At 35.1% G+C, this 23,317-nt stretch overlaps 1 protein-coding gene across 1 annotated transcript in view; it reads right to left on the minus strand.

Annotated features, from left to right (window-relative positions):
- The window catches only part of USH2A (usherin), a 1,130,853-nt gene that overhangs the window by 993,144 nt on the left and 114,392 nt on the right, over positions 1–23,317 (minus strand). The window lies entirely within an intron of this gene.

A 23,317-nucleotide genomic window follows, 5' to 3' on the forward strand; every position in this document is an offset into this window, starting at 1 on the left:
GGAGTATAAAAACCATTATTATAACTTCCTAAGATGTCTATACTATTCTTAATACAAAAGACTGCAAACTCCTGAAATTGTAAATAAGACTTAGGAAAGGTAAACGTTGATGTAAAGTCTTGAAAATGTGTCAGCTTTCTGACCTCATGATAGGAGCCCATTACTAATAGAATGAGAGGAGATATGTATTAAATTTATTTGATGAAAGTCAAACTGAAATTGGATTATAAGTATTTTCCCATAGTGAGCCATGTTTTTACTATTTTATGGTTTGAAGCAATTGATTGATTTTTTCAGACAATTAAAAAAAAGGTGAACAAAGTCATAATTTTGACATTTTAATTCCCATTACACTTCATTTTGGCAACATATTGCAATTTAAATTTTATAAAGAGCTTTTCATATGTCAGGCAGGCAGTCAACAAATATTTATTATATAACTACTTTTGTGCAAGGCTCTGAGCTAAATACTAGGAATAGGAAGAAAAGCAAATGCCAGTCCTTACTAAGTTAATGAGGGAGATAACATGCAAACAACTACAAACACACAAGTTATAGACAGCATAAATTGGAGATAATCAACAAAGATAAACTGGAGGGAAATTGGGAAAGGTTTCCTGTAGAAGTGGATTTTTAGCTAGAAATTTAAAGAAGCAAAAGGCAGAGATAATGAAGATCAGTTCTAGCATTGGGACAAATGTGGAAAATTGGGAAATAAAGTCTCTTGTACAAGAAAGAACAAAGAAGCCATTGCCATTGCATTGCAGGGCACGTGGAGAGTTATAGTGTAAGGAAATTGAAAAGGTTGGATAGGATCTTATAATAAAGGACATTTAATGCCAAATAGAGGATTAATAGTTGATCCTGAAGACAATAGAAATCCAATTGAATTTATTGAGGAGGGAAGTGACAAGATCAACCTTGCTCTTTAGGAAGATTCCCGTGGAAGGTTGAAAGAACTGGAATGGGGGAAAACTCAGCAGGCTATTGCAGTGGTCAAAACATATGATGATGATGGTCTATAACAAGGTAGTAGCCATGTCAGAGGAGAAAAAAGGGTATTCCTGAGAGATGGTAAGGAGGCAAGATTAACAGATGTTGGAGAAAGTTGGATTGAGGAATGAGAAGTTGAAGCATTGCTTCTTGCATGTACATTATCTCTGGTATGTTTAACAATTACCCTGTTCTAAAAGTATCACTATTCCCACTGTAAGGTCAGATAAGTTAAAGTGATTTGCTCAAAGTCTCAGAGTTCAAACAGTAGAATGATTATAAGGTCTCATGACTTCAGATTAAGTCCAGCATCATGATGATGGTGATGATGATGATGATGATGCTTTCTTCTTCATTTTCAAAGAAGACCATGACATCAGGGGAGGTGGTCCCTTGACAAGCACATTAATTGGATTTGAATGAGGGGGAGCTGTGCTAAGTCACCAGTTCCACTTTCTAGCATTGGGACAAATGTGGAAAATAGGGAAATAAAGTCTCTGGTACAAGAAAAAAGATTCAAACTCTCATCCCACTGACTCCAAGCCTAGTGCTCTACCCATTGTGCCACCTAGCTACAATGAATTACCTCTGCATTGCTTTTCCTGTGAAAACATCTAAAATAATTTAGGGGGCAGCTAGGTAGTTAAATGAATAGAGCACCAGCCCTGGAATCAGGAGGAACTGAGTTCAAAAATGACCTCATTCGCTTAATAATTACTTAGCTGTGTCACCTTGGGCAAGTCATTTAACTCCATTGCCTTGCAAAAACAATTAATTAATTAATCAATGATTTAAAAGTAAAGTGAAAAAATTAAAATGAAATAATTGAAATAAAATAAAATAATTGACCATTTTTAAAGACAAGTTCTTAATTAAGCTAAATTTTTCTATAATGGTTCAGAAAAATGTTCCAGAAATAGACAAAATATTTAGGCATTATGACTTTTTAAACATTATTTTAGAACATTTTTATAAGTAAGTGTCTGTCCTGAGGGAGATGAATAATCTTAAAATAAATGTAAGAGATTAAACCAATGTTAAAGATAAATCAAATAGGGGAAATGAAAAAATCCATTTAAAAAAAGATTTTAGAAAGACTTCAAATTCTGCTGAAATAAGCTGATTCAAAATATATTGTCAAAAATGTAAAATAAGGTTACTGGGGATTTTGAGGACCAATGGAGGGAATGTTTACAGTAACTGCTTGGACACTGGGAACTGTAATATTCTGATGATTTGGGGTGGGGGGGATCAATTAGTTCAGTTCTTCATCAGCCTCTTGAGGTCACCACCAGTCATCAATTGTATATTAAAATGTATTCTATAAGGGGCAGCTAGAATAGAGTACCAGCTCTGAAGTCAGGAGGACCTGAGTTCAAATCCAATTTCAGATACTTAATAATTACCTATCTGTGTGATCTTGGGCAAATCCTATAACCCTATTGCCTTGCAAAAACTAAGGAAAAAACTGATCTATAAAAGTGAAAGCAAGGTTGTTAGTCTAAAAACTTAAAAGAGTTGCTAGCCCTACAAATTGGAGCCTTCTTATTTTCTCTAAATCTAAACATTGAGAAAAATGATTAACAACCAATGATTTGAGGAGACCCAGAGTTTTCCCCTTTTTTGAAGTTCTGATTATATAAAGTTCAATCTCTAGAGGGCAATTGTGCATGAGATTGGACTTTTTTGTTCATATTCTACCCTTGACAGAGTAACCACTGTGTTCTGCTCACAGTTGGATGTGTTATAAATAATTTGAATAGACTGCTCAAATCTGGAAGTGGTCTGAGTTTAGAGATAGTCTCTCTACTCATGGATGATATTATATCCCTCTCAGCCCCTCACTGTAATATTCGATTTCATTAGTTGTTAACCAGTGAGGGTTGATTCCCATTGGAGGGATGATCCACTCTTCAAAGGGTATACAAACTGTGAACCCATTGCCATGATTGTCTGATCTAAGAGAGATGGCTAAATGACCATCTTTTTGATAATAAATGTGTTGACCTTATTAATAAAATGATTAAATTACTCAGAAATTATGTCTAGAACCTATTTAATTATCACAGTATGCTGGGAATTCTGGGAATATGCATGATGAAGTCCCCAGACCATGTAGTGTTTCAAAGTGACTATAGTTAGTGGATGACCCTGGTCAAAATATTTGGTGACTCTACAAATAGGATAGGTAGATAATTAATAAAGAACTGGATCGGGAATCAGGAAAAACTAATTTTAAATCCTACTTCAGATACTAAATAGTCATAAAACACTTTAATCTTTAATTGCCTTGGATTCTGGGGCTTGCTAAGTAGCACTGCAGATAGAACACCAAGCTTGGAATCAGGAAGACATGAGTTCAAATCTAGCTTTATATACTTTCTAAATATGTGACTGAACAAGTCACTTAATCTTGTTTAGCTCAGGTTCCTCATCTGTGAAATGAGCTGGAGAAGAAAATAAGCAAATAACTCCAGTATATTTGCCAAGAAAACCCCAAATGGGGTAATGAATTGTTGTACATGACAGAAACAACTAAACAACAAATGTCAGTTTCCACATCTATAAAATGGAGAAAATAATTGTATCAATTCCTTAGAGCTGTTGTGAGAATCAAATGAGAGATTTGTAAGGTTTTTTCCAAATCTTAAAGCACTGAATAAACGATAACTATTATTACTAATGGAATTTATCAATATTCAAATATCCCTCTAACTACCAACATAGTATTGCATCCATGAAACTTAAGTCTCTTTCAGATAGATTGGTATTAAAAGGCAAACGGAGACACAGGGGCAAAAAATAGTCAAAAGGACATTAACAACAAATTTTCCCACAATCCTGGGAACAGAAAGATAAAGGAAAGTTAGAAAGTATGAAAACTCTGCTAATCAAATTCTTTTACCAAAGTCATTCAATCAATCAATGAAAGACTTCCTGATATCATTTTACTTGTTAGTTCATCACAGCTATAGACAACAAATGTTCCTTCAGTTGTTGAGTTAGAGGTCTGGGAAGGGAGCTTTGCTGGCCCTATAAGGGCAATATATACTCATGTGTTTATATGAATTCACATTTAGACTTAGATTAACAGACAAGCCATCTGCCAAAGCAACATTTATGAGTAGGCACTATAAAAGTTTGTTAAAAGTCTTCTCCTTCCATACTGTGTATTATATCTACATTTCTGACTATCCTCTTCACTGTTGATTTCTGTCTAGGAAGAAGGGGAACAGATAGAGTTGAATTGTTCAGGCAATTTTGCCTGAAGCAGACTAACCCATTTTCCTAAACCCGGGATCATGGGTTTCAATCACTGGCTCAAAATGCAAAGAAATTTCACTGATGGCCCTAGGAGGGCAGCATCCACCATCGAACCCTGCTAGCATTTACAAAGGGTTATGATCCACTGGTAGCATTCTCAGTAAGCCAAATAGAATGAGTTAATATTCTTTGATAAAATAAATGACTGCTATACTGGTGTTCAAGACAAAAACTAAACTGAGACATTAGCATTCATGGAGACATGAAGAACAGAACAGGAGGCACAGCTGACTCTTCAGTTTATTCATTTCTGTTGTGCCTCTCCCATTGTCAAACCTTGGCCAAGTGAGGAATGTGACTGCAAGAAAATGCCTCAAGTCTTTTTCATTTCCTTCATAATTATTCTTCATAATTGAAGACATTGCTCCCCTGACAGTATTACTTTTATTCTTTGAGTGTTGCTTTTTTGAATAGAAGATGATGTAGGTGATGGATGTGCAACCTATGGGCCCTGTCAGAGTGATTACATATGTAGTTTGTCTTCTGGAGAGCAACTATACACAGTGCTTGTGGAACCTCTCACTGTAGTTGAATTTTTGGCTTTGACTATATAAGCTGATGGGATAAATTATGTGGTTGTGAAATCTTTTTAATTTAATAGTGTCTATTGCAGACATTTTTTTCCCTTCTCAAAAGAATCTGGATCTTGATGTGAAAATTTAAAAAATCCAAATTGTCAAAATTAAAATAGGCCTACCTAGGTCCAGCATGTCATCATCAACCCCATTTAATAAGTACATGATGTTGGCAATGCATTATAGTCAACCCTACCAAGATACAGTCCTTGCTCTCTATAATTAAAGAACATTTTACCACTAAAATAGAGCAAAGGTTCTAGGGACAAATAAAATTGCTTTTCTCCAAAAATACATGGATTTTTTTTAGCAGTCCTAAAGCAAGCACTCATTCTTTCTTATTTCCTTTCCAGATTATAATCATGGTAAAATACAATTAGCTAATGTGGCTACAATGAAATGACCTGAAGAGATTCTTTATTTGCAATTGAATTTTCACTAAAAGAGTCAACAGAATTCCCTCATTTCTGTATCTACATCAATTGGATGCTAAATGGTAACAATTTATCTGGATTTAAGTCAATTCAATCCAGTGCCAAGCACTACATAGGCAATAGGAATACACATACAAAAATGAGATAAAAATATTCTTCCCACAAAGAAAGAACTCATTTGACCACTTGTTCAGTTGTTCAGTCATGTCTAGTGCTACAGGACCCCATAGACTATGATAATAGAGTTTTCTTGGCAAAGATACTGAAATGATTTTCCATTTCCTTCTCCACTATGTCACAGTGGAAGAACTAAGGCAAATGGGACTTAAGGTCCAAGGTCCAGAGGTCCAAAGTCACAGAGTTAGTAAGCATCTGAAGTCAGATTTTTAATTCAGATCTTTCTGACTCCAGGTCTGGTGTTCTATTCACTATACCACCTAGCTGTCCTTATTAATAAATCTAATGATTTATTTTTCCAATATTCCATGTAAGCTGGTCATATTCAAGAACTCACAAACAGCATTTGCATGAAAAAGTGGTTACTTTTTACAAAGTGAACCTGGACACATACCCCATTTTTTTCTTGATAGATCTGTTTTCTAATCAATCTACTGCTACAGATTTCAACCCATCCACATTTCCTCATCCTGCATAATTATTATTCAAGTCTTTCCACAAATCTTTCTTATAGGATGTAGTCAAAAAATTGGAGACTTTCCTCTAGGACTCATAATTTTTTGAAACTATGGACCATTCTAGAAGAATCTTAAGTTTCTTTTTTTTTCAAAGCTAATGAATAAAATCGACTATCAAAATATAACCAAATTATCATATTCTTGTTATTTATTTTCAAAGACAACCTGCTATTGCTACATGATATCTATGGGTAGTTATGTCCAACTAATAGCTAGCATTTGAAAAGGGATTTAAAATTTTCAAATCACTTTACATATATCTCATTTAATTCTCACAACTAATTTATGAGGTAGATGCTATTATGCCCATTTTAAAGATGAGGAAAGTTAGAATATCACACAGGTAGTAGGTAACTAAGGTAAGGTTTGAACTGATTTCTTCTTGACTTCAAGCTCAATGCTCCATCCACAGTGCTAAACTTATGGGAGACCTATACCATATCACTACACCTTATGTTGCAAAATAACTTTTAATGAAAGTTGTTAGTAACTTTATAAATTATAGGAAGAGATTGAAATACAAATAGTATCTCTAGGTGAGAAATACTGAAAAATATGCACTTCAATTTTTCTCAATTTTCTGAGACCAGATGTCTAAATATACACATCTTTTCTACTGACAACTTTAAATTTATTTAAAATCTTATACTTTATGCAGCCCCTGAACCAGATGGCTTTCTACATAATGTTTTCCACAATCTCCAGTTGATCATTTGTCAGTTTCAATTATGCTTTAGTTTCTTCTGTAACAACTGGATTCCCTTTGAAATGTCCCTGGATGTTCAAATTACAAGATTCTACAATGGCTATGATATCAAGGTTGAGGACCTTTATCATAGATTCATTTAACTGCTATCAACTTGATAGCTTCTCGAAGATGACTAATCAACTTCACTAAGAGTTTCAGCCAAATACTTTGACATGCTCAGGTAGGAAAATCATTGAATAATCACTGAATCTTAAGGACACTGATGAAATTGATTTTATTGCATTATTCTCTAATAATATACAATGGCACTTCAGTCTTCCAGATCATTAAGCTGGAATACATTCCTTTTCTCTGTTAGAGTTGCACATAATCTTCAAAGTTAAATAATCAGAGCAAGAAAAAAAAATCAGTACTGCCCCTAGCCAGGCCATTTTTTTGGTACCTTTATGTACAAATAGATCACAGGAAAAGTAGAAAAAAATCATATGTAGGAAAAAAGGTATATCACAAAACTGTAGTAACATTTAGTTTATCTAGGGGTAGCATTCAGGAGCTTAAACTATCCGAAAGGCAATGGAGAACACAGAGGGAAGCAAAATGGGCCTCTGAGCAGCCCAAGCAGGAGTCACAAAGTCACTAAAGCTCATGAATTTACTTACAGGAGAGCCCCTCAGGCTTTCCTCCTCATAATCACTGGTTTTTTTCAACCCACCATAGAATGAAATCAGCAAAATAGAAGGTGGGAGAAAATGCTGCTCAAGCTAAGCATACTGACAGCAGGAAAAAATGACAATTTGACAGCAAGAAGACAGAAAAACTATGAAAAGCAGACACTATAACTCAAAAAAGCATATTAGCCTGGAGCTATTGAGTAGAGTCCTATCTAGCTCAATTCTCTGCACCCTTAAACTACAGCACAGTATAGTAGATGATATGTATAATGACCCTACATCTTCAAGAAAAGGCTAATTTATGTTCAATATACTTTCTTTAAGAAGGCTGGGGAAATAAGTAATAATGTTTTCAAAAGACTTCTATCCAAAATGTTTTAAAGTTTTTACCCTTAAGGAGTGTGATTCAATTATCTTAAGAGTTTTCTCAAAGATAACAGTTCAGTCTCCAACAAGTTGAGATAAAAAGAAATGTTGCTATATTTAGGATGGGGGGGGGGGGGGGTTGGTGAAAGAAAGCTGGTCAAAAAGGCTACCCAGAGTGTATTTTCAGAATCCTCACAAATTCAGGAGATTATTTTATTTTGTTTGTACCTGTGATATTATCAAGATTCTAGAAATTTCTTCTCCAGTAATATAAGCAAATAACTCCAAACCAGCTATGCCTTAGAGTCCTAGAGAGGTTCCTGAGGATAGTTGCTAAGATGTTGAGTGAATTGGCCCCAGTCACAAAGCGAGTATGTGAGACAGATAGTAGCTTGAATCTAGGTCTTCCTAGCTCCAAGACCAGCCCTCTATCTGTTATGTCATTCATTTGTAAAATTTTCTTAATAGGAGACAAACACTTACGTTGACATTCATTTTAAACTGAGCACATATCCACTGCTAAGTCCATATGATGAAGCCAGTGTTCTTTCTGTCTGGAGCATACAAGCAACAGAAATAACCCTTATCCCTAGACTCCAGGATTCTCTTGACCAGTGATCACTGAAGGTTGTCTGTCCCTACAGCTCTACCCCCATTTTAACTGTACACAGGAGTTCTATGAGCACAGAGAGTAAAAAAGGATTTTGAGTAGGGGAGTAGGCTCTCAGAATTACCAGAGCATGGTATATCCATTCTGACTTTTCTCTAAAGAGAGTTGCAAACCAGGCTGAGCTGCTTTAATGATAAAGGAAGCCACAGAGGATTCATGGAGAAGGGAAAATTGACACCCCTTCTTAAGCAATCCCCAGGCTGAATAGAAAGACTAGGACCAAGCAAACAGCTCCTTTCTTTGTGCCAAAAAGGAAGAGAATCAGCCTTAGAGAGAAGGAAATAAACTGCTCAGTTTTTGGAGGTCAGTAGGGCACCACTTACTGAATTGAAAGAGGTAATTTATTAGGCTGTACTCAAATGGCCTAATAGAATTAGAGAACCTCCTAAAGTCTGCAAATTGCTCCCTTCTCATCAGTCCGATCAGACCTACTCTGTTAGAAATTTTTAGAGCCTAAATCTCTTTAATAACAATAATTTGTTCTCATGCTCTATTCACTGCTTCTTTTTACCTCTGTACCTAGCAACTCAATTGTAATTCAAGTGACTCAGTTCCAGTTTAATTTCTTTTGTCTGGCTATGGCAATCATCTTAATAAAGATAAAACTTCTGAGTATTCATATATCGTTTGATCCAGTCAAACTGTATCCAACTGAACCTTTCCCATTCTTCCTCTACTCACATATTGATGAAACTTTAGCTAGTAATAATCAATGATCAATGATTTTTAAAACTTGAAAGGATAGCATAGGTTAAAAAAAAAGTTCCCTCAACACAAAAGGACCGGACTCAATGGCCAGAATACTTTTTTAGCCTATGACAAGTTACAGGGTTCCACCTTAATGTAACTAGTATTTAATTGAATAGTAACATCAAAGGTTTAATGGTAAATGCAGGACCATTTGCACCTATAGATTACTATGTAATTACAATTAGCAGATCCAAAAGCAATTACCATGCATTGCCATTCAGAAGACAGAAATAATCATGTATTTATCCTTCAATGACATACTCCTTACTCAGTAATTATCCTTCCACTAGTTGGTAATTCTCATGTAATTAAAGAGTCCACAGATTGAGTGTAGTTGTATGCTATTTGTGCACTGAAATTTAAAGCCTGGCTTAAATTGTTTCTAATACTCTTTGGCAAATCAGAAGCAGTGGCATTATGATGATTCCCCACAGTGAGCAGACCTAGATTCCCTGGTACATCAGTTTCGAATGTATGATTGCTGCTCTTGGTCTAGCTCAGGTTTCCAAAAATCAAGGCTATGTATCTCTTGAGCAAGTAAAATGGAGAGTTGGATAATTTTCCTTAAACCCAGTACTTCTAACAAGTGAAAAAATGAGCCATCTTGCTAATAATCAGAGAGTGTTGCCTAAATTATTTCAATAAATTGCTTCAAGTCTTTATATACCATCAGAGCCATCACTAATAGTATCTGTTACAAACTGTCAACATATCAGTCAACATCATCTACTTAAACCCATAAAGCAAGGGAATGTAGGTAGCTATCCATCAATAGGTGAAAATTTAATAACAATTTTCCACTTATATAGATCATGACTTGAAAAGAGAGGGGCTCTCAATGGATAATAAGACAAAATGGTCATGGGGAAGGAGAAAGGCAGAAATCTCCCCCGTATCAGCAGCATTTGGACTATGATTGGAGGATAATTCTAAAAAGAACTATAAATTATTATAAATCAATATAAATTAGAAAACTTAGAGATCATATCATCCTGCCTCTCAGACAAAGTAGAAATTTTCTATAAAACATAATATCATAGAATTTGGAGATAGAAGGTAACAAAGAGGTCATTTCATTCAATCCTTTCATTTTAGAGATAAGGCTAAAGAAAGTGGCTTTCTTGCCAAAAGTCACCCAAGTAGCCTTGTAACAGAAAATATTTCCACAATAGGGTCATTTGAGCCTTGAATAGTTTCAATTGTTGAGTTTTTTCACCTTTACAACAAAATTAAATCTTTTTACATCAAAACCAATTATTACTCATTTTCCTAACTGAGGCTAAGCAGAATCTATCTACTTGTACCACATAGGGTCATATGTAGTCTAGTCCTAATTCTGTCCATTCAACCATTCAACTTTATATTTGGGTTTCTCCTGAGGCAAAAAGAAACCCATGTTGATCATTCTCCAACCAGGTAAAAAAGGCAATGCCAACAAGTACAGAGAATATTTGGCATTCAAACAATGTTAGGCTTGGGGGAATATGGGAATCAGGAATAAGACAAAGATCTGAAATATGGGCCAAAAATTTTGTTTCCAGAGTATCTGGACAATGAACTTCGAATACTGCTTAAATAAAGAAATACAATTGTTCACCCAGTGGTCCATTTCTCTCTTATTTAAAAATAACAGCTCCAGATATTAGAACATAAACCAAAGGCTAATGATAACTGGGCACCATGAATTGGAAGTAAAGGAAAAAAGTGCCCAGGAAATGCCAAGATAAAAGAAATGAAGACATCATCTATGACAGTAGTTTACATTCAGTTGACATGATGTGAGGATAACTACATTCCCAAAATATACATTGACCAATCACAAAGTCATCTTCTCTTTTAGGCTATAATCATCTTTCAAATAGATTACTTTAATATCCTTCTAATTGATCTCACTGTATTCACCCTCTCCTCTCTTCAATCCATTCTCCACACAGCTGCCAGAATGATATCTCTAAAGTAAAAGTCTGATGATGTTAATCCTTCACTCAAAAAGTTTTAGCCTGAGGTTAAAATACAAAAATATTCCATTTGACATTAAAAACTCTTCAGGATCTAACCCAAACCTGTCTGTAAAGAAGAATTTCATGTTATTTCTCTCTCAATCTGTGTTGGCAGCTAGGTGGTGCAGTAGATAGAGTGCCGAGTCTGGAGTTAGATTCATCTTGAGTTCAAATCTGGCCTCAGACACTTACCAGCTGTTTGACCCTGGGCAGGTCATGTAACCTTGTTTGCCTCAGTTTCCTCATCTATAAAATGAATTGGAGAAGGAAATGGCATACCAGTCTAGTTTCTTTCTCAAGAAAATCCCAAAGTTCTTAAAGTCTAAAATGACTAAACAACCAAAGATACAATCTGTATTCTAGTCAAAGTAGACTTACTTTACTTCACATACAATATTCCATCTTTTGCTTTTGTATAGAAGGAATAAACATTGATATAACACCTGCCATGTAACCAGAATTATGCTAAGTTCTTTAACAAAATCATTTGATCGTCACAGCAAACCTGGGAGGTAGATACATCCCATTTTCATCTCCATTTTAGAGTTGAAGAAACTGAGACAAAATGATTTACCCACAATGAAAGTGTCTGAGGTTGAATTTGAATTCACGTCTTCCTAATTCCAGTTCAGTATTCTATCCACTCTACTACCAACTGCCTCTAGATTATCCACTAAATCTGAAATTCTCTTTCCCTCTCTCCCCCTCTCAGCTCTCCTGCCCTCTTCCTTCTCTCCCTCTCCCTCATCCTCTCCATCTCTCTCTCTCTCTCTCTCTCTCTCTCTCTCTCTCTCTCTCTCTCTCTCTCTCTCTCCCTCTACTTCTTAGAATTCCTACCTCTTCCATAAGTGTTTATTTCTACCTCTCATATACAAGTTACTGATCTGGAAAACAAAGACAAAAATGGAAAAATAGCTTCAGTATTCAATCAAGGAACTTATTCAACCCATTTAGAAAAGGAAAAGATAACTTGGTTTTAAAAGACCAACAAATATAATATCAAGATTACAAGCAAAAGGGGCAGCTAGGTGGTACAGTGGATAGAGTACTGGCCCTGGAGTCAGGAGTACCAGAGTTCAAATCCAGTCTCAGACACTTGATAATGAACTAGCTGTGTGGCCTTGGGCAAGCCACTTAACCCTATTGTCTTGCAAAAACCTAAAAAAAAAAAAGATTACAAGCAAAAAAACAAAACAAAACTAAGAGATACATTTAAAATAACTGGTTCTTAATTTCTCTTCTTTTCTTTGATTTAAGCTCCTTTCATGGCAGAGAAACAAGGTTTTGTCTTAGAAGCCAATGTACATACAGTCCTTGGATGGGTAAAAACACACTTTAGTACTATGTTCTATTAGCCAGAAAAAATTAACTAATATTGAAAACTCCCAATACTGATCACTAATTTCTCCCTGTTTATTCCCTTGGCAATGGCTATCTATCTCAGTGACTTATGCAGGGATCTCTCCCACCAGAAGTCTCAATTAACAATAGTACTGAGATTTGAGTCAGGAAGACTGAAGTTCAAATCTGCACTCAAAGATTGTGTGATCCTAGAAAAACCACAATCTCTGTTTGCTTCAGTTAGCACTTTCCTCCAAGGATTGTCAATAAAATTAAAATTTTAAAGTTCTATACAAACTTTAAAATGTTATAAAAAATGCTGTTATTGTCATTACCAAGGGCCTTATGTACTAAGGGACATACTCCTTAGCTAAATTTGTCTTGAAAAGTTGATTTAAGGGAATCCTATATAGTCTGCACTACTTGCTCAGAATAAATATGGTTCTATAGGTACAGAAAGTAAAGTGCCCTATAAGGATCCTTTTTAGATTTCCACTACCTGCCAGCATCATTTATTTTCACTAGATTCTTCTTTTCATCAAAATAATTGGTGGTTGTCATTGAATAATAACTTGCATCTTATGAGAGTCATTCTATACTTCCAAGTAACAATACCTGGATTCAGTGCATGTTATTATGCATTTAGTAGGGGCTTAGTAAAGATTAATTAAATGAACAAAATTCACCTTTCATAAATCTATGAAAATGTATGTATTTGTTAATTTTTCTTCCATGCTTTAGTTATTCAACTGTTTTAGTCTCAAATCATGACTTAGGCCAATATAAATTGAAGAATATATATTCCTAAAAGGTCTTTTGTGAATTCAATTTTTACAAACCAAATTGTATTTTAGATTCATTAAAGTTGCTTGCTTTTAAAAATCATATTGATAATCCATTTTTAAATAAATAATTACATTGTAATTTATCTTGTCCTTAAACCCAGATTTTCATCTGTTACAAATAATCCTCTCTAGTTCTCATAGTACTTTATTTACATCTCTCTTATACACTTAAGTGTGTAAGTTCCAGTTTGCATATGTGTTCCAGTTTGGATTGTAGCTAATTGTGTTATCTTCCCCTCTAGACTATAAGCTTTTTTTTTTACATATAAGTTTAATTGAATGGTACTCACTTCCCTATACCTCATGATTACTTTTTCCAGGTATACTCTTATATTTGTATGTTATGTTCACTATTTTATAAATCTGCTGATATTATATTAGTGGGAATTTTGACTGACTTCCTTTAAATAATAATAACTTCTGTAACCATCTAAAAACATACAGAAAAGAGACTACTCAGTTTTTACATTTTTCCCAAGCTTTCACAAAATGAAATATGGAGGCCAGAGGAGTCTCCAATAATTTAAATAATGAAGTCATTTTTATATGAAAGGAGCCCAGATTCATTAAAGATCCCTAGCCCCAAGGAGACAAAGGTATTGCTTCTGGGATCAATGAAAGAATAAATAAATGTTAAACCATTTATTAAGTACTTTACTAAGCACTGGAGATAAAAATTTAAAAACAAGACAATCCCTGACTCTCAAGAAGTTCATACTGTATGCAATCAGGGAAGACAACACATGATAAAAGGTTCAAAGAAAAAATAAAGGAAAGTTGCTGACATTCTAAGAGGTTACCAGTGCATCAGATAGCAAGAGCTTCTACTCTCCAAATCATTCTAGAGGTCATTTCAACTCTTCACTAGCTTTACCCCTCATTGCCACCAGTGGTCAAATCTTATTGTTTCCACTTTTTTTAATAACTCTTGTAGAGTCCCTTCTTTTTTTTTTCTCTGACACTGTCCCTAAGTCTGGATCAGCTCCTCTTCACCTTTTGTTTAGACAATTGTTATAGTCTTCTGATTGCTCCCCCCCACATGAAATTTCTCTCCACGCCAATCTACCCTCATTCAGCTATCAAAGTGATCTTCCAAAAGACAAGTCAGATCAAATCCCTTTCTACTCAATCAACCCTGATAACTCCCTATCAACTCAGTGATAAAATATGAAATTCTTTTATTTCAAACCCTTCATAACTGAAACCCACTCCCTCTCTTTCCAGGCTTCTTATACCTTGCTCCTCCCTACTTGTTCAATAATTCAGGGACACTGAGACTCCTTACTTTTCCTTGAACAGGATATTCTATCTGCCAAATGAGTTTTTTCAGTCTGCCTCCCATGTCTGGAATACTTGCTACTCCCTTCTAGCTTTTCTGATTCCTTCCTAAGCCTGGGAAACCTTTTCCAATCTTCCTTAAAAGTCTTTCCTCTGAGATTAGCCCTCATATTATACTGTACATATTATATTTGTACATAGCTATTTGTGTGTTTTTTCTCTAATCAACTATGAGCTCATTGAGAGTAAAGACTATTTTTTTTTGCTTTTTTTTGTATCTGTAGCACAGAACCTTGAACTTAATAATTCTCTGACTGACGGGGGTTCTTTGAGTGCACCAATAGGTCAGATGATAGCAAAGGGGCTCTTGGAAAAACAGGGCAAATGTCAATTCTCAAAGAATCTTGGGATCCAGTAGCAAAGCAAATGATAAGACCTGATGGTCTTCTAACACTTTGATAATTAATTCATCCAAGAATTGCAAACATCCACTGCCACTGGAGTTGGGAAAGGCAAGTCAACCCTAGAGGGACTGACTCACCACCATTGGGAAACAGAGAGTAGGCTTTGGGTCCCAGTGGAGTGTGGATTCTAGACTCCCTCCTAAAGAAGTGGTGATGGGGGATTGTATTGAGGGAAGAGACTCAACCAGAAGTAGAAAAGCAAAGAATATAAACAGGAATATTGTGACGGAAAGATCCCACTAAGGGGTATTCTCACCTAACATGCTATATTTACCATTGAAAATCTCTTCAAACCTGGCACCTTCATATATTTTATTCCTTTCCATATAGTCTACAATCCAATCATATAGGCTGACTTGTTTTTCCTCATTCACTATGCAATCCTCATTCATAAACTGTCCTAGATGTTGGTCTCTCTTCATCTTACCTATAAGAATCCCTGGTTTTCCACCAGACTCAGTTCAAACGTCACCTTTGATTGGAGACCTTGGTCCCAGCTGCTCCAGCCTTTTTTTTTAATTTTAGCATAAATATCTTACATAAAACTATTCAGATACCTGTTTTCTACACTGTTCAAATATCCATATACTCAGAACCCAAGTCCATAGAAGGTGAAGGACTTCATTGATTTGGTAATCCCCCAATAATTTATTTGGCAAAATATATTCCCCTGCAATCACACACTACATTTTAGTGGCATTTGGGATAAGAACTGTCCCTAAAGTCAGCATTCATCGCCCACTTCTCTGCATTCATTCAATCTAAATTGTATGCTTGGAAGTATCATTTTGCTCATTTCTGGATCTCCAATGTCTTATCTACTCATCTTCTTCCAAGGCTCAGTTCAGATGTCATTTCAGATGTCCAGTGTTTATAATAGTGTCTGGCACAAAATAGGTGCTTAATAAATTCTTGTTGACTTCTATGGAGCCTTCCCTAATTCTGAAGTTCCAAACTGTTTATTATTCCCTCTGTTTCTCTGTTAGTCTCAGTCTGTGTTCATTTTCCTCCCTCCCTCCCTATCTCTCTCCTTTTCCCTGCCCCACTCTGTCTCTGTCTCTCTGTCTCTCTGTCTCTGTCTCTGTCTCTCTCTCTCTCTCTCTCACTGTCTCTGTGGCAGTCTCTCTGCCTCTGGTATATGTATCTCTCTCTATGTGTGTTTGTCTCTCAGTCTGGAGATCTCTCTTGTTCTGTGACAGTCAATGTTTTTCTCTCTGTTTCTATCTGTATATCTCTGAGTCTCTGTGTAGGCCTTTCTATGTTGGTTGTCTGTAGGTATCTCTCTCTTTCTGGGTATCTCTCTTTTTATATTTGTTTCTGTGAGTCTCTCCATCTCTGTCTTCCTTCCACCACTCATTGAGATTACCTTGTTTTTCTCAAGGTACATATATGCTCCAATCTTCCAATAGAACACATGTTTTCTGAGGTCTTTCATTTTTGCTTTTATACCCCTACATAGAATTACATTTTTTAAGTATTACTTGCTTAATCGATATTTATGGAATTAAATTGAATAGAGCCCAAAATTAGGAAATTTCTTATTTGCAAAGGTTTTCTTATTCATCAAATAAGTAAGATTTACTAACTCCCATCTAATGATTTTTCTCTGACTCAATTCTACAGAAAATTAAAGCTGTCATTCTAGACAAAGGGGATGTAGACCTTGGGGAACTTCAAAATATTATAAAAATCTCTTCCTTTAATCCCTTTAAAAATGCATTAACATTGGATTGGATGTTAAAAGAGTAGAAAAGCCTAGTAAAGATGCATTCAAAGCTCATTATTTTTTAAAAGTTTAACATCACTATTGGAATTTAGATGATTTTGATAAACTATATAGTCTTTTTTGAAAAAGGAACAAATTTAAGTGCTTTTATCATGTAGCAGAAAAGATGAAGTATAGTCTAACCATGATAGTAAGCTACCTTAGGGCTAGTTTTAAGGTAGTAAAACAAGATACAAACACAAGTTTTCAATTAATGACATAGCTAATAAATATGTCTATTATTACAATGGAAAAATAAATAATTTTTAGAATATAAGCATTTCATGGAAAATTAAGGGTCAGGGCAAAAGGCATTAAAATATAGTATATAGGAAACATAACCCAAGCTAGTCCTCCATGTCTTATATCTTGAGTATATGAGGGAACATATTAAGAATGAGTTGGCACAGCCTAGATTATTGAATAGTAGGAAGGTTTATTGTATGAAATGTTTTAAGCTAGCTCTGCTACTTATAATACTAACAATAATGCATACTGAGAGTTTGATTGTAGTTAATTCATAAGAGCTGTGATTAATGTTATAAAAGGGTCACAAATCAGAGCCAGAGAATAAAAGAGAAACTATTCATGGATACTAATAAATTGCTCTATGAAGGCTTGGCCACCCTTGCAGGTAATGATGTCACAAAATGATGACAGAATCGTTAAGGAGCCAGCAAAGTGGCATTGCTTGGCTAATGTACTGATCATTGCATCACACTTGGCCAGAAGCCTCTTAAAGGCAATAGAGATGGAAGGAAGGCAAGAGAGCCTAAGAGTGCAGGCCCCACCTTACTTCCCTTTTCTGAGAACAAACTTTTTGAGTGAAACTAATAATGATTAATCTTATATATGGGCAAGAATGCTACCTTACAAAGGGCAATGTCGACTTATAAACAAGTGCTTCATTTAAGATACGTGTTTTTTCATCAAAAACTTATTTATTCTGTGCCTAAGCATAAGAAAAGAAAAAAATTTAAATGAAGATATATAGAAAGATATAGAAAGACAGAGATAATAATATTCACTAACATATAGTCCTTATACTGCCCCCCCAGGGACTCTGCTAAATACTTTACAAATATTACTTCATTTTATCCTTGCAACAATTATGAGAGGTAATTGCCATTACTTTCCCCATTTTACAGATGAGAAAAGTGAGGCAAACAGAGGTTAAGTGATTTGCCCAGGGCCACCTAGCTAGTAAAGTATGTGAAAAAAATTTGAACTCAGGTGTTCTTTACTCCGGGTCTTATGTTCTATCCACTAGTGCTATCTAGATGCCTAGATGCAGATAGATATTGAGACAAAGTATTGGAGAAACAAAAAATAAAAGAACAGAAAAGGAGGGGAGATGCCAAGAGATGAAATGAAGAAAAGGACAGAGAGGGAGAGGTAAAAAGAAGAAAGAAAGAGAGAAGAAGGGAAGGGGGGGGAAAGGGAAGAGAATGGGAGAAAGAGAAGAAAGGAAGAAAATAGAAGAGGAAAGGGAGATAGAGGAAGGAAGTAGAGGGAAGGATTAAGGAAAGAAAAGGGAAAGGAAAACAATGGGCAGAAAAGGGAGGCAAAAGAAAGTGAAAAGAGGGCAAAAGAAAGGAAGGAGAGGACAAAGGGGAGAGAGAGAAGGACAAAAGGGAGGAGGAGGGCTGGGAAAGAGAAAGATAGCTGAGGAAATAGAGATGGGGAGAAATCTAATGCTGTGAAATAATTCAAATACAACACACACACACAAACACAAACACATTTATTATATATAAAGGTACATAAAAATATACATATATATGGTCTATTCCTTCAATTATTCTTATATCTTTAATATGATCAAACCAAAAGAAGAAATTCATCAAAAACTCATAACATGATGCCTAATTAATGAGGAAATATGTCTTAACATTTTCTGTAATACAGATATGTGTTTAAATGCAAAGTGTTTAAAATTCCAAAAGAAAAAGAATGTTCTTTGTCCTGTGTATTATATACTGTTCAGTGTCTTAAATTAATATAATATTGCAAAAACACTAACATTGATAAGAGTCACTGAGAACACATAAGTAAAGAGAATTTATTACAATATGAGTGGAGAAGAACTAAAACTAATTTTGCAAAATGCTTTGGATTTCTGGCTTAGAGGAAGGGAAGTAGGTAAAGGTAAGAGAGCTGGGTAAAAAGAGTGAGGGTTGATTTGAATTGCTTTGACTATATCCAGAGTAATTTAATTTGCTATTCTGGCTATTAGTCAAGGCATAGTCTACTGGACCATAATATCTTATAACATTTCTGAAGGTAAATAAGTTTCACTTTTAAGAAAAATACTCCCAGAATATAGATACCAGCACATATATTCTGTCAAGTTATACCCTTTTTTCCCTTCATTCATTTTCACTTCCACTGAAAACACTTTCTCTTACGAAGAGCAATTGCCAAGAACTGGCATATTCTCAAGGCTTACGTTTTCAACTGTTTGCCAAATGGCTGTAATATAATTCACAAAAGCCCTGTTTATTGAGTAATATTATTAATGGTTAGCAGAATACTGTGAAATTGAAGACATTCTTTTTGGATCATTTCCAGGTCTTTAAAAAGAACCACTAGTTCTAATAGGAAATGAATGGTTTATCTTAAAGCTTATTATTTTTAAAAAGTGGAATAACATGGAAAGAATTTGAATGGATACAATTTAAACTTATTCTTGTTTCAGTCTAATGCCCCTGGGCCATGAAAGGCCCCCAAATGCACAGTATTATATAGGGTCTATAGGATTTACAAAAAGACAAACAGATAAGTGATTAAAATTATCAAGGTCACAGTTCACACAATATTTTTTTTTAATATCATATGAACCCAAGAATGATCTATGATTCTTTCTATCCATGGAACTCTCTCCACCAATGCAGGTTGCAATCAAACTAGATAAATAAACGCTTTATAAACATTATAAATATTCACTAGGGAACTGACTGAAGTGTATAAAGGTTAAATTATTTGTTATCAGAAAGTATCAGATCTAAATACAGGACTTCCTGTATCCTACCCTAGCACACTAGCCCCCATACCAATTACTAAATATAAAATTCAATTCATTTGTATGTCACGACATTACATCCTGGATGTCATGATCCTCTTCAAGGAGGAAGAACAAACAGCAACCAGTGTGACTAGTAGGAGCCACCCCCACTGATGACCAATTGGGTAACACAACTCCCCTCCCCTCTCCTCTCTTCCCTTTCCTTCCTCTTTCTTTCCCCTTCTCTTCTTCTACATAGGGTATCACACCCTAGGAATGTAAATTTTAATAGCTGAAACCTGGCTAGATATCCTGGGGTTTATAGGCCCCAAATTCCTCTGGCTTGCAAAAAATGACCACCAATAGGTCTTAGACCAAGTCAAACTTGCTCATTATTTGGGTTGATTGACTAAGAGAGAATGTATAAAGCAGTGTTTTTTTCTATTTTGACCAGAAACTCTGATTGCTACTTTTGGGGGGGGGGGGGGGCGGGGCTAGACCAGATTAAAAAGTTCCACCTCTGCTTCATTTCTTTCTTACTTAGCCTCAATTAGTGAATGGGCATTCCCTCACTGACACTGAGCTGTTAACAACTCTAGTTTAATAAAACCAAGATCTTCAACCCCATCCAGGACCACCTCCAGTCATACAGATCAATATTTGACCATTGGACCTATGGCTCTGGAGGACAAAGTGAGGTTGGTCACTTTGCACAGTTCTCCCTCACTTAATTAATTTAATTTATTTCCATATCGTGGCATCAACAACCTGCTATCTAGGTTCTCTTCATGAATGAAGGACAAACATACAACAATAACATTAAATACTAAGTACCAGGCATTGTACTAAGTGAGAGGGATACAAAGAAAGGTAGATACATTACCTCTGACCTCAAAGAGTTTATATTCTAATAAAAAAATTATTTAAAACTAAATACATATAAGATATAGAGTGGGTTCAAAAGAGTCTGGTAGGGAAGTTACTAGAAAAAGAAGGGAAGACAATGAAAAGTTTTCTGTAAATGGTATTTTGGACAGTCTTGAAAGAAGCTAAGAAGAGGGAAAGATTTCAAGATATGAAGAACTGCAACTGCAAAGGCAGTTTATAAGAGATATATGATATGTAATATATAGCCAATGCTATGATATGCATCAAATCATATATGACACTATGCTATATATGTCATATATGATTTGATGCATATCATATATATAATATGATATATGATATATAACAGCACTGATTCAAAGTTATGGTAATCTGTATGGTTATCTGTAATCTAGTCTCTTCTCTTCACTCATAACCCTTATCCTAATTAAGACCTTCAAGAGCACTATTTACCAAAGCAGGTTCCTAATTGGACTTCTGACTTCCAGTCTCTCCCCCACTGAAACTCACCCTCTGCATAGATGCCAGAATAATCTTCCTTAAGCACATCTAACTGGCACTATAATGCTTAAGAGCCTTCAGTATCTCCCTATTACTTCTAGGATAAATGACAATTCTTTAGATTAGCATTTAAACCATTTTAAAATCTGACCCCAATCTGCCTTTCCAGGCTTATTTCATTTTGCTCCCTTTCTTGTACTCTCCATTCCAACAAAACTGATATAGTTGTTCTCTTAACTGCCATCTCCCACATCTTTGCCTTTGAAAAACTGGTCTCCATTTTGAAAAGGTGTCCCATCATCTCTCGGAATCCCTAATTTCCTTCAAAACTACCTCTTTCAGGAAGCCTTTCTTGGTCTTAATATTCAGTGTTCTCTCTCTCTCTCTCTCTCTCTCTCTCTCTCTCTCTCTCTCTCTCTCTCTCTCTCTCTCTCTCTTCAAATAATCAGAGCTACATTTACTTATCTGTGTAAATCTTGCAATTCCCTTTACCCTCAAGGAAGGTGAAAATTCCTTGAAGCCAAGACTTCGCGTTGTCCCTATATTCTCTCTTCCTAATCCTAGGTAGGAAGTAGATAGTAGGAACTTAATAAATGTTTTTTGGATTGTATTTCACAATGAAACAGAATTTTCTTAATGATTTCTTATATAAAACTATATAGTAGGATAAATTTATTTTTCTTTATTAAATTTATTTTATCTCATGGTATGTGTTATAGTCTAGTCTTCTACTAAACTATTTATAACATTCCAATAATTCATTATGGCATAATAGTGATCTGACTTCTCAAAATCATCCCCTAATTGGCAGTTGAATAAATGATAGTATAGGAACTTAATGGTATACTAAAAAGATGTGAAAAGCAATGAAAGCACATTTTGAAAGAAATGGGAAGACTTGTATGATGTGATGCAAAGTGATCCAAATAGAATTAAAAGAAAAAATTTATTTTATAGTATATTAGAGTAACATATACTGTAGTAAAAATAAACAACTTTGAGAGACTTAAAATCTCTGATTAGTGCAATGATCAATCAGAATTTGAGAGGGCAGATGAAGAAAGATGGTCCCAATGCCTTGGTGAAGAAGTAATGTTCTAAAGATGAAGAATAAGAAAAGTTTCTGGAATTGGTCAATGTGGGAATTTGTTTCCTCTTGACTATAAATGTTTGTTACCAGGGCTTTATTTTTCCTTTTTTTCCCCCAAGTTGCAGTAAGGAGAAGGAGATGAAAAGAGAAAATACATTATTTTTAATTGACAAATAATTTTTTTGAAAATTGAAAAATCTAAGCTCAGAATTTCTATAATTTTGAAAAGTCTGAATGCCAGATCAGTTCTATATCGCCATTCAATGCCCAGAGCAAGTTCAGAAAGGTTTATCAAAAGAAAGTTCGAGGCAGCTAAGTGGCACAGTGGATAGAGCACCAGCCCTGGAGTCAGGAGGTCCTGAGTTCAAATCTGCCCTCAGACACTGAATAATTGCCTAGCTGTATGACCTTGGACAAGTCACTTAACCCCATGGCCTTAAATAAATAAATTTTTTTTAAAAGTTGGTAAAGCAAATCAAGCAGGCAGCAGATTACTGATAAATCCACAAGCATTTGGTATTTAACTAATTCCTTACTATATAATATTGCTAGTATGTTAGAGAAAGTAAATATAGTTAAAAGAAAATATAGCTTCATCAGAAAAAAAAAATCAGCATTCTTCTTCCAAAGGGAAAAGTTCAAAATGATCAACTTAATCAACTAAGATAAACTTCACAAATGGAAGTGAGACAGGAATGATTGACTAGATACCACTAAAACAGAATGTGGTTTGGGAGTCAGAGAAGACAAGGTAAATATGTCATCATCAGAGATTTTAAGATGCTCATATAACAGTGGACATTGAAAACATAAGTATGACCTATATGGTACATCTATAACCTTCAGCTGCATCTATATTAAGACTGCTAAAGTGTCAGGAAGGGCAGCTAGGTGGCTCAATGGACTAGTCTTTGAGTCAGGAGGACAGGTGTTCGAATCTGGATTCATACATTT

This window comes from Macrotis lagotis, chromosome 2 (assembly GCF_037893015.1).
Source record: "Macrotis lagotis isolate mMagLag1 chromosome 2, bilby.v1.9.chrom.fasta, whole genome shotgun sequence".
Taxonomy (NCBI): domain Eukaryota; kingdom Metazoa; phylum Chordata; class Mammalia; order Peramelemorphia; family Peramelidae; genus Macrotis; species Macrotis lagotis.